General features: G+C 46.2%; 1 protein-coding gene and 1 long non-coding RNA gene across 2 annotated transcripts in view; one reads left to right on the forward strand and one right to left on the reverse strand.

Moving 5' to 3' along the window:
• Positions 1-375: 375 nt before the first annotated feature.
• The window catches only part of LOC109881981 (enolase 3, (beta, muscle)), a 23,385-nt gene continuing 10,571 nt past the window's right edge, over positions 376-13,189 (forward strand). The window contains exon 1 of the mRNA XM_031791500.1: positions 376-477. The gene's annotated coding sequence lies outside the window, so the exon portion shown is untranslated. The remainder of the gene's footprint in view (positions 478-13,189) is intronic.
• On the reverse strand, positions 11,145-11,965 carry LOC116353894 (uncharacterized). Its single transcript, XR_004203254.1, has 3 exons — positions 11,949-11,965; positions 11,445-11,662; positions 11,145-11,334 (listed from the first exon to the last, which is right to left on the reverse strand). It is a non-coding gene; the product is annotated as an uncharacterized LOC116353894 (long non-coding RNA).

Raw genomic sequence — 13,189 nt, forward strand, 5'->3', positions numbered from 1 at the left:
CAGTTCATGTGTTCCTAGACACCCCACTATTCTCTCTGGCCAGTTCATGTGTTCCTAGTCACCCCACTATTCTCTCTGGTTAGTTAATGTGTTCCTAGACCCCCCACTGTTCTCTCTGGTCAGTTCATGTGTTCCTAGTCACCCCACTGTAAGTTCACAGTAGGTCAACATGTTTCCATCTAAAACAGCGAAATCTAGAAAACATTCAAAAGTAACCAAAATTGTATTTTATACTGTTTATATCCTTTAATGATTTTACATGTTGATGAGTCATATGTATTCTATATATAAAAACCCTTTATACAGAGACGTGACCATACTTTCAGTTTTTCCGTTTCTGATTGTGTCTGGTAGTTTGTCTCTGGTCCCTAAGCCCTTATTGGGCAGCGGTCGCTACTGGCAGTCTATAAAAGTCCGACTGGAGAACAGAGTTACCACTTTCCAGAAGGACAGCCAGCCAGCGAGCCCACCAATCAGGTACCGTCCAGTTTAAAAAAACTGCTCTTCTTAAAACATTTAGTGTAATGTAAACACTTGGGGAAGCTCGTGTTGTGGTTATCAAGGAAACGAGGCAGTTGCTTCGGACTGTAGCCGAGACCTACGCACTTTGTTATGTTCCATGTCTGACTACTTCATATATATATATATATATATATATATAGTTCCATAGCTCTATGGATATATGTATATATGGGCTACTGTATAAGTTCATCATAGCGTTTGGGAATAAGGAAACGGGAGCCTAATTTCTTACATATTGCAACTGTTAGCAATGCATCTACCTTTTTTAAAACGGAACGTTTTTGACATATTCCCTACGAAAACCCCTGCCTCTTATTCTTGTTTGTCTGTCTGTTTGTAGCCGACTTGACAGTATGACTACTTTTGGTTGGGGGACACTGGTTCATCGGTTGTACAAGCTGGAGCCTGAATAGCCCTTGATCACGACTCTCAGTTCCATTAGTTCACACAGGTCATTGGACTAAGGCGTCGGCTGTTGGGGTGTTTTTGTTAAGAGCCCCCGACGCTCAATCTGAACACTGCAATATGGGGTTGGAAGCCCTTAATTTCTCTCTGATATGAAAGATCCCCCCCACCGCCACAAAAAGGTTAAATGGCTCCATACCTTGATAGGATCAGTGTTCCCACACGGTCATATCGCCACGTTACGCCGCATGTTTACGGACAACAGAAGGAGAGGAGACCACCTGTACTAATCCGAGCCTCCAGGAAGTATTCATACCCTTTGACCTTTTCCACCTTTTGTTGTTAGGCCCGAATTCAAAATGGATAAAAAACATGCTCCATAGCCTATGGCTCTGTAACTACTACAGTGTAGTTCAGTAGGATGGAGGCTCCATAGCTGTATGGCTCTGTAACTACTACAGTGTAGTTCAGTAGGATGGAGGCTCCATAGCCTATGGCTCTGTAACTACTACAGTGTAGTTTAGTAGGATGGAGGCTCCATAGCCTATGGCTCTGTAACTACTACAGTGTAGTTTAGTAGGATGGAGGCTGTATGGCTCTGTAACTACTACAGTGTAGTTTAGTAGGATGGAGGCTCCATAGCCTATGGCTCTGTAACTACTACAGTGTAGTTCAGTAGGATGGAGGCTCCATAGCCTATGGCTCTGTAACTACTACAGTGTAGTTCAGTAGGATGGAGTCTCCATAGCCTATGGCTCTGTAACTACTACAGTGTAGTTCAGTAGGATGGAGGCTCCATAGCCTATGGCTCTGTAACTACTACAGTGTAGTTCAGTAGGATGGAGGCTCCATAGCCTATGGCTCTGTAACTACTACAGTGTAGTTCAGTAGGATGGAGGCTCCATAGCCTATGGCTCTGTAACTACTACAGTGTAGTTCAGTAGGATGGAGGCTCCATAGCCTATGGCTCTGTAACTACTACAGTGTAGTTCAGTAGGATGGAGGCTCACTAGCCTATGGCTCTGTAACTACTACAGTGTAGTTTAGTAGGATGGAGGCTCCATAGCCTATGGCTCTGTAACTACTACAGTGTAGTTCAGTAGGATGGAGGCTCCATAGCCTATGGCTCTGTAACTACTACAGTGTAGTTTAGTAGGATGGAGGCTCCATAGCCTATGGCTCTGTAACTACTACAGTGTAGTTCAGTAGGATGGAGGCTGTATGGCTCTGTAACTACTACAGTGTAGTTCAGTAGGATGGAGGCTCCATAGCCTATGGCTCTGTAACTACTACAGTGTAGTTCAGTAGGATGGAGGCTGTATGGCTCTGTAACTACTACAGTGTAGTTCAGTAGGATGGAGGCTCCATAGCCTATGGCTCTGTAACTACTACAGTGTAGTTCAGTAGGATGGAGGCTCCATAGCCTATGGCTCTGTAACTACTACAGTGTAGTTCAGTAGGATGGAGGCTCCATAGCCTATGGCTCTGTAACTACTACAGTGTAGTTCAGTAGGATGGAGTCTCCATAGCCTATGGCTCTGTAACTACTACAGTGTAGTTCAGTAGGATGGAGGCTCCATAGCCTATGGCTCTGTAACTACTACAGTGTAGTTCAGTAGGATGGAGGCTGTATGGCTCTGTAACTACTACAGTGTAGTTTAGTAGGATGGAGGCTGTATGGCTCTGTAACTACTACAGTGTAGGATGGAGGCTCCATAGCCTATGGCTCTGTAACTACTACAGTGTAGTTCAGTAGGATGGAGGCTCCATAGCCTATGGCTCTGTAACTACTACAGTGTAGTTTAGTAGGATGGAGGCTCCATAGCCTATGGCTCTGTAACTACTACAGTGTAGTTTAGTAGGATGGAGGCTGTATGGCTCTGTAACTACTACAGTGTAGTTTAGTAGGATGGAGGCTCCATAGCCTATGGCTCTGTAACTACTACAGTGTAGTTTAGTAGGATGGAGGCTCCATAGCCTATGGCTCTGTAACTACTACAGTGTAGTTCAGTAGGATGGAGGCTCCATAGCCTATGGCTCTGTAACTACTACAGTGTAGTTCAGTAGGATGGAGGCTCCATAGCCTATGGCTCTGTAACTACTACAGTGTAGTTCAGTAGGATGGAGGCTCCATAGCCTATGGCTCTGTAACTACTACAGTGTAGTTCAGTAGGATGGAGGCTCCATAGCCTATGGCTCTGTAACTACTACAGTGTAGTTCAGTAGGATGGAGGCTCCATAGCCTATGGCTCTGTAACTACTACAGTGTAGTTCAGTAGGATGGAGGCTCCATAGCCTATGGCTCTGTAACTACTACAGTGTAGTTCAGTAGGATGGAGGCTCCATAGCCTATGGCTCTGTAACTACTACAGTGTAGTTCAGTAGGATGGAGGCTGTATGGCTCTGTAACTACAACAGTGTAGTTTAGTAGGATGGGGGCTCCATAGCCTATGGCTCTGTAACTACTACAGTGTAGTTCAGTAGGATGGAGGCTGTATGGCTCTGTAACTACTACAGTGTAGTTCAGTAGGATGGAGGCTCCATAGCCTATGGCTCTGTAACTACTACAGTGTAGTTCAGTAGGATGGAGTCTCCATAGCCTATGGCTCTGTAACTACTACAGTGTAGTTCAGTAGGATGGAGGCTCCATAGCCTATGGCTCTGTAACTACTACAGTGTAGTTCAGTAGGATGGAGGCTGTATGGCTCTGTAACTACTACAGTGTAGTTTAGTAGGATGGAGGCTGTATGGCTCTGTAACTACTACAGTGTAGTTCAGTAGGATGGAGGCTCCATAGCCTATGGCTCTAACTACTACAGTGTAGTTTAGTAGGATGGAGGCTCCATAGCCTATGGCTCTGTAACTACTACAGTGTAGTTTAGTAGGATGGAGGCTCCATAGCTGTATGGCTCTGTAACTACTACAGTGTAGTTTAGTAGGATGGAGGCTCCATAGCCTATGTTTCTGTAACTACTACAGTGTAGTTCAGTAGGATGGAGGCTCCATAGCCTATGGCTCTGTAACTACTACAGTGTAGTTTAGTAGGATGGAGGCTCCATAGCCTATGGCTCTGTAACTACTACAGTGTAGTTCAGTAGGATGGAGGCTCCATAGCCTATGGCTCTGTAACTACTACAGTGTAGTTTAGTAGGATGGAGGCTCCATAGCCTATGGCTCTGTAACTACTACAGTGTAGTTCAGTAGGATGGAGGCTCCATAGCCTATGGCTCTGTAACTACTACAGTGTAGTTCAGTAGGATGGAGGCTCCATAGCCTATGGCTCTGTAACTACTACAGTGTAGTTCAGTAGGATGGAGGCTCCATAGCCTATGGCTCTGTAACTACTACAGTGTAGTTCAGTAGGATGGAGGCTCCATAGCCTATGGCTCTGTAACTACTACAGTGTAGTTCAGTAGGATGGAGGCTCCATAGCCTATGGCTCTGTAACTACTACAGTGTAGTTTAGTAGGATGGAGGCTCCATAGCCTATGGCTCTGTAACTACTACAGTGTAGTTTAGTAGGATGGAGGCTGTATGGCTCTGTAACTAGTACAGTGTAGTTCAGTAGGATGGAGGCTCCATAGCCTATGGCTCTGTAACTACTACAGTGTAGTTCAGTAGGATGGAGGCTCCATAGCCTATGGCTCTGTAACTACTACAGTGTAGTTCAGTAGGATGGAGGCTGTATGGCTCTGTAACTACTACAGTGTAGTTCAGTAGGATGGAGGCTCCATAGCCTATGGCTCTGTAACTACTACAGTGTAGTTCAGTAGGATGGAGGCTCCATAGCCTATGGCTCTGTAACTACTACAGTGTAGTTCAGTAGGATGGAGGCTGTATGGCTCTGTAACTACTACAGTGTAGTTCAGTAGGATGGAGGCTCCATAGCCTATGGCTCTGTAACTACTACAGTGTAGTTTAGTAGGATGGAGGCTCCATAGCCTATGGCTCTGTAACTACTACAGTGTAGTTTAGTAGGATGGAGGCTCCATAGCCTATGGCTCTGTAACTACTACAGTGTAGTTCAGTAGGATGGAGGCTCCATAGCCTATGGCTCTGTAACTACTACAGTGTAGTTTAGTAGGATGGAGGCTGTATGGATCTGTAACTACTACAGTGTAGTTCAGTAGGATGGAGGCTGTATGGATCTGTAACTACTACAGTGTAGTTTAGTAGGATGGAGGCTCCATAGCCTATGGCTCTGTAACTACTACAGTGTAGTTTAGTAGGATGGAGGCTCCATAGCTGTATGGCTCTGTAACTACTACAGTGTAGTTTAGTAGGATGGAGGCTCCATAGCCTATGGCTCTGTAACTACTACAGTGTAGTTTAGTAGGATGGAGGCTCCATAGCCTATGGCTCTGTAACTACTACAGTGTAGTTTAGTAGGATGGAGGCTGTATGGATCTGTAACTACTACAGTGTAGTTTAGTAGGATGGAGGCTCCATAGCCTATGGCTCTGTAACTACTACAGTGTAGCTTAGTAGGATGGGGGCTGTATGGATCTGTAACTACTACAGTGTAGTTTAGTAGGATGGAGGCTCCATAGCCTATGGCTCTGTAACTACTACAGTGTAGCTTAGTAGGATGGAGGCTGTATGGATCTGTAACTACTACAGTGTAGTTTAGTAGGATGGAGGCTGTATGGATCTGTAACTACTACAGTGTAGTTTAGTAGGCTGGAGGCTGTATGGATCTGTAACTACTACAGTGTAGTTTAGTAGGATGGAGGCTGTATGGATCTGTAACTACTACAGTGTAGTTTAGTAGGATGGAGGCTGTATGGGTCTGTAACTACTACAGTGTAGTTTAGTAGGATGGAGGCTCCATAGCCTATGGCTCTGTAACTACTACAGTGTAGTTTAGTAGGATGGAGGCTGTATGGATCTGTAACTACTACAGTGTAGTTTAGTAGGATGGAGGCTCCATAGCCTATGGATCTGTAACTACTACAGTGTAGTTTAGTAGGATGGAGGCTGTATGGATCTGTAACTACTACAGTGTAGTTTAGTAGGATGGAGGCTGTATGGCTCTGTAACTACTACAGTGTAGTTTAGTAGGATGGAGGCTGTATGGCTCTGTAACTACTACAGTGTAGTTTAGTAGGATGGAGGCTGTATGGATCTGTAACTACTACAGTGTAGTCAGCTGGGCTTGACAATCTGGACCCTCTATTTCTGAAACTATCTGCCACCATTGTCGCAACCCCTATTACCAGCCTGTTCAACCTCTCTTTCATCTCGTCTGAGATCCCCAAGGATTGGAAAGCTGCCGCAGTCATCCCCCTCTTCAAAGGGGGAGACACCCTGGACCCAAACTGTTACAGACCTATATCCATCCTGCCCTGCCTATCTAAGGTCTTCGAAAGCCAAGTCAACAAACAGGTCACTGACCATCTCGAATCCCACCGTACCTTCTCCGCTGTGCAATCTGGTTTCCGAGCCGGTCATGGGTGCACCTCAGCCACACTCAAGGTACTAAACGACATCATAACCGCCATCGATAAAAGACAGTACTGTGCAGCCGTCTTCATCGACCTCGCCAAGGCTTTCGACTCTGTCAATCACCATATTCTTATCGGCAGACTCAGTAGCCTCGGTTTTTCGGATGACTGCCTTGCCTGGTTCACCAATTACTTTGCAGACAGAGTTCAGTGTGTCAAATCGGAGGGCATGCTGTCCGGTCCTCTGGCAGTCTCTATGGGGGTGCCACAGGGTTCAATTCTCGGGCCGACTCTTTTCTCTGTGTATATCAATGATGTTGCTCTTGCTGCGGGCGATTCCCTGATCCACCTCTACGCAGACGACACCATTCTATATACTTTCGGCCCGTCTTTGGACACTGTGCTATCTAACCTCCAAACAAGCTTCAATGCCATACAACACTCCTTCCGTGGCCTCCAACTGCTCTTAAACGCTAGTAAGACCAAATGCATGCTTTTCAACAGGTCGCTGCCTGCACCTGCATGCCCGACTAGCATCACCACCCTGGATGGTTCCGACCTAGAATATGTGGACGTCTATAAGTACCTAGGTGTCTGGCTAGACTGCAAACTCTCCTTCCAGACTCATATCAAACATCTCCAATCGAAAATCAAATCAAGAGTCGGCTTTCTATTCCGCAACAAAGCCTCCTTCACTCAAGCCGCCAAGCTTACCCTAGTAAAACTGACTATCCTACCGATCCTCGACTTCGGCGATGTCATCTACAAAATGGCTTCCAACACTCTACTCAGCAAACTGGATGCAGTCTATCACAGTGCCATCCGTTTTGTCACTAAAGCACCTTATACTACCCACCACTGCGACTTGTATGCTCTAGTCGGCTGGCCCTCGCTACATATTCGTCGCCAGACCCACTGGCTCCAGGTCATCTACAAGTCTATGCTAGGTAAAGCTCCGCCTTATCTCAGCTCACTGGTCACGATGGCAACACCCATCCGTAGCACGCGCTCCAGCAGGTGTATCTCACTGATCATCCCTAAAGCCAACACCTCATTTGGCCGCCTTTCGTTCCAGTACTCTGCTGCCTGTGACTGGAACGAATTGCAAAAATCGCTGAAGTTGGAGACTTTTATCTCCCTCACCAACTTCAAACATCAGCTATCTGAGCAGCTAACCGATCGCTGCAGCTGTACATAGTCTATTGGTAAATAGCCCACCCTTTTCACCTACCTCACCCCCGTACTGTTTCTATTTATTTACTTTTCTGCTCTTCTGCACACCAATATCTCTACCTGTACATGACCATCTGATCTTTTATCACTCCAGTGTTAATCTGCAAAATTGTAATTATTTGCCTACCTCCTCATGCCTTTTGCACACATTGTATATAGACCCCCCCTTCGTTTTCTACTGTGTTATTGACTTGTTAATTGTTTACTCCATGTGTAACTCTTTGTTGTATGCTCACACTGCTATGCTTTATCTTGGCCAGGTCGCAGTTGCAAATGAGAACTTGTTCTCAACTAGCCTACCTGGTTAAATAAAGGTGTTCTCAACTAGCCTACCTGGTTAAATAAAGGTGTTCTCAACTAGTCTACCTGGTTAAATAAAGGTGTTCTCAACTAGTCTACCTGGTTAAATAAAGGTGAAATAAAAAAAATAATAATAAAAAAATTGCCTATGGATCTGTAACTACTACAGTGTAGTTTAGTAGGATGGGAAGCTGACCCATGTTGACTCCAATACTTCCCACTGTTGTCAAGTTGGCTGGATGTCCTTTGGGTGGTGGACCATTGATACACACAGGAAACGGTTGAGTGTTAAAAACCCAGCAGAGTTGCAGTTCTTGACACAAACCGGTGCACCTGGCACCTTCTATCCTACCCCATTCAAAGGCACTTACATCTTTTGTCTTGCTCATTCACCCTCTGAACGGCACACATACCACCCATGTCTCAATGGTCTCAAGGCTTTAAAAACCCTTCTTTAACGTGTCTCCTCCCCTTCAGCTACACTGAAGTGGATTGAACAGGTGACATCAATAAGGGATCTTAACTTTGACCTGGATTCACTCATGGAAAGAGTAGGTTTCCATAATGTTTTGTATGATCAGTGTCTAGAATGAGTGTCCCCCCGGCCAGATAAGGAGAGTCACGGAACAGACAGACTCCCGGACTGCGAGACCAACTCAAGGACCACTTGTCCTCTATCAACTAGCTAATGTCATTCATTAATGTCATTCAAATGGCATGAATGTTGTGTGAGCGGTGTATTAATAACCCACTGCGTTCCGTACTGTAATACAGTATCGCCTCAAACCCTGACCGCTAGTGAAAGGTCAATCTCAAATCTCTTGTGAATGTAGTGAAAGGTCAAACTAAAAGGGGAAGGGTCAATGAGGCTCTACAACGCTTCACACACACATTGCACACATTAACTGCTAACCACACTATCTATATGCAGAACACACTAACACACTGTACACACAACATACTGTACGCAGTACACACTGACACACTGTACACACAACATACTGTACACAGTACACACAACATACTGTACGCAGTACACACTGATACACTGTACACACAACATACTGTACGCAGTACACACTGAAACACAACATACTGTACGCAGTACACACTGACACACTGTACACACAACATACTGTACACAGTACACACAACATACTGTACGCAGTACACACTGATACACTGTACACACAACATACTGTACGCAGTACACACTGAAACACAACATACTGTACGCAGTACACACTGACACACTGTACACACAACATACTGTACGCAGTACACACTGACAAACAACATACTGTACGCAGTACACACTGACACACTGTACACACAACATACTGTACGCAGTACACACTGACACACTGTACACACAACATACTGTACGCAGTACACACTGACACACAACATACTGTACGCAGTACACACTGATACGCTGTACACACAACATACTGTACGCAGTACACACTGACACACAACATACTGTACGCAGTACACACTGACACACTGTACACACAACATACTGTACGCAGTACACACTGACACACAACATACTGTACGCAGTACACACTGACACACTGTACACACAACATACTGTACGCAGTACACACAACATACTGTACGCAGTACACACTGACACACTGTACACACAACATACTGTACGCAGTACACACTGACACACTGTACACACAACATACTGTACGCAGTACACACTGACACACTGTACAAACAACATACTGTACGCAGTACACACTGACACACAACATACTGTACGCAGTACACACTGACACACAACATACTGTACGCAGTACACACTGACACACAACATACTGTACGCAGTACACACTGACACACTGTACACACAACATACTGTACGCAGTACACACAACATACTGTACGCAGTACACACTGACACACTGTACACACAACATACTGTACGCAGTACACACTGACACACTGTACACACAACATACTGTACGCAGTACACACTGACACACTGTACACACAACATACTGTACGCAGTACACACAACATACTGTACGCAGTACACACTGACACACTGTACACACAACATACTGTACGCAGTACACACTGACACACTGTACACACAACATACTGTACGCAGTACACACTGACACACTGTACACACAACATACTGTACGCAGTACACACTGACACACAACATACTGTACGCAGTACACACTGACACACAACATACTGTACGCAGTACACACTGACACACAACATACTGTACGCAGTACACACTGACACACTGTACACACAACATACTGTACGCAGTACACACTGACACACTGTACACACAACATACTGTACGCAGTACACACTGACACACTAACACTATACGCAGCACGTACACATTTCACAGTATCTTGTGTTTATTAATAGCAGTCTTTAGAGCATTCAGGACATCGCTGTACACCCCCCTGCTCTGCTCTTGGGGGAGCCCTTCACACAGCTGCACTCCGGGCCGAGTAACCGTGTGGAGACAGCTTAGTGTCCAGCTCAGATTTAATAGGCAGGCAGGCCGAGGCAGGCAGGCAGGCCGAGGCAGGCAGGCCGGCCGGCCCAGGCAGGCAGGCAGGCAGGCCGAGGCAGGCAGGCCGAGGCAGGCCAGCCCAGGCAGGCAGGCAGGCAGGCCGAGGCAGGCCGGCCCAGGCAGGCCGAGGCAGGCCGGCGCAGGCAGGCAGGCAGAGAAAGTGGTGGTTGTAGGTTCTGCAGGGGGAGCAGCTAAATATTCTAGTATATCTCTCTCTAAACCGTGATCTGAATGTCCTGGCCTGCCGTTGGTCAGCTGTGACCTCACTGCTCTCTGATAGGCTGGCTGGGTGTGAGATGCGTAGAGGAGGACCTACGGTGTGGGGAGAGGGACAGATTACACTGATGAGAACATGAAGCTACAACAGACTGCCTACCTCAGGTCACACCATAGAGAATGATAGAGGCCTCTAGTGGCCGAAAGGAAGTTTTAGCATTGGCAGCGTCATTGCCATTTTAAAGTAGTCAACTGTGTGGGGATTCCTATGGGTTGTAGCCTCAATGGCGCTGCCAATGCTGTCAGACACTATAACATGACAGATATCCAGATGAGTCCTGTATCTCCATACTAAACACTGTAGTGGTCAGACTACAGAACAGATTGCTAGGAGATGCTGACCTGTATTCTGATTGGCTCAGAGCAAACAGAAGATAACATTTAGAACTTCAGTTTTCTCTCTACCACCCCCCCCCCCCCCCCCCCTCTAGTCAGGATGTCCATCATTAAGATCCATACCTCTCTCTCTCTAGTCAGGATGTCCATCATTAAGATCCATGCCTCTCTCTCTACCACCACCCCTCTAGTCAGGATGTCTATCATTAAGATCCATGCCTCTCTCTCTCTAGTCAGGATGTCTATCATTAAGATCCATGCCTCTCTCTCTCTAGTCAGGATGTCTATCATTAAGATCCATACCTCTCTCTCTACCACCCCCCCCCCCCCCCCCCCCCTCTAGTCAGGATGTCCATCATTAAGATCCATACCTCTCTCTCTACCACCCCTCCTCTAGTCAGGATGTCCATCATTAAGATCCATACCTCTCTCTCTACCACCCCTCCTCTAGTCAGGATGTCCATCATTAAGATCCATACCTCTCTCTCTACCACCCCTCCTCTAGTCAGGATGTCCATCATTAAGATCCATACCTCTCTCTCTACCACCCCTCCTCTAGTCAGGATGTCCATCATTAAGATCCATACCTCTCTCTCTCTAGTCAGGATGTCCATCATTAAGATCCATACCTCTCTCTCTACCACCACCCCTCTAGTCAGGATGTCTATCATTAAGATCCATACCTCTCTCTCTACCACCCCCCCCCCCCCCCTCTAGTCAGGATGTCCATCATTAAGATCCATACCTCTCTCTCTCTAGTCAGGATGTCCATCATTAAGATCCATGCCTCTCTCTAGTCAGGATGTCCATCATTAAGATCCATACCTCTCTACCACCACCCCTCTAGTCAGGATGTCTATCATTAAGATCCATACCTCTCTCTACCACCCCCCCCCCCCCCTCTAGTCAGGATGTCCATCATTAAGATCCATACCTCTCTCTCTACCACCACCCCTCTAGTCAGGATTGGTTTCTCAAATGATTGCCTCGCCTGGTTCACCAACTACTTCTCTGATAGAGTTCAGTGTGTCAAGTCGGAGGGTCTGCTGTCCGGACCTCTGGCAGTCTCTATGGGGGTGCCACAGGGTTCAATTCTTGGACCGACTCTCTTCTCTGTATACATCAATGAGGTCGCTCTTGCTGCTGGTGAGTCCCTGATCCACCTCTACGCAGACGACACCATTCTGTATACTTCCGGCCCTTCTTTGGACACTGTGTTAACAACCCTCCAGGCAAGCTTCAATGCCATACAACTCTCCTTCCGTGGCCTCCAATTGCTCTTAAATACAAGTAAAACTAAATGCATGCTCTTCAACCGATCGCTACCTGCACCTACCCGCCTGTCCAACATCACTACTCTGGACGGCTCTGACTTAGAATACGTGGACAACTACAAATACTTAGGTGTCTGGTTAGACTGTAAACTCTCCTTCCAGACCCATATCAAACATCTCCAATCCAAAGTTAAATCTAGAATTGGCTTCCTATTTCGCAACAAAGCATCCTTCACTCATGCTGCCAAACATACCCTTGTAAAACTGACCATCCTACCAATCCTCGACTTTGGCGATGTCATTTACAAAATAGCCTCAAATACCCTACTCAACAAATTGGATGCAGTCTATCACAGTGCAATCCGTTTTATCACCAAAGCCCCATATACTACCCACCATTGCGACCTGTACGCTCTCGTTGGCTGGCCCTCGCTTCATACTCGTCGCCAAACCCACTGGCTCCATGTCATCTACAAGACCCTGCTAGGTAAAGTCCCCCCTTATCTCAGCTCGCTGGTCACCATAGCATCTCCCACCTGTAGCACACGCTCCAGCAGGTATATCTCTCTAGTCACCCCCAAGACCAATTCTTTCTTTGGCCGCCTCTCCTTCCAGTTCTCTGCTGCCAATGACTGGAACGAACTACAAAAATCTCTGAAACTGGAAACACTTATCTCCCTCACTAGCTTTAAGCACCAACTGTCAGAGCAGCTCACAGATTACTGCACCTGTACATAGCCCACCTATAATTTAGCCCAAACAACTACCTCTTTCCCAACTGTATTTAATTTGTATTTATTTATTTATTTTGCTCCTTTGCACCCCATTATTTTTTTATTTCT

This window comes from Oncorhynchus kisutch, linkage group LG16 (assembly GCF_002021735.2).
Source record: "Oncorhynchus kisutch isolate 150728-3 linkage group LG16, Okis_V2, whole genome shotgun sequence".
In the NCBI taxonomy this organism is placed as follows: Eukaryota; Metazoa; Chordata; class Actinopteri; order Salmoniformes; family Salmonidae; genus Oncorhynchus; species Oncorhynchus kisutch.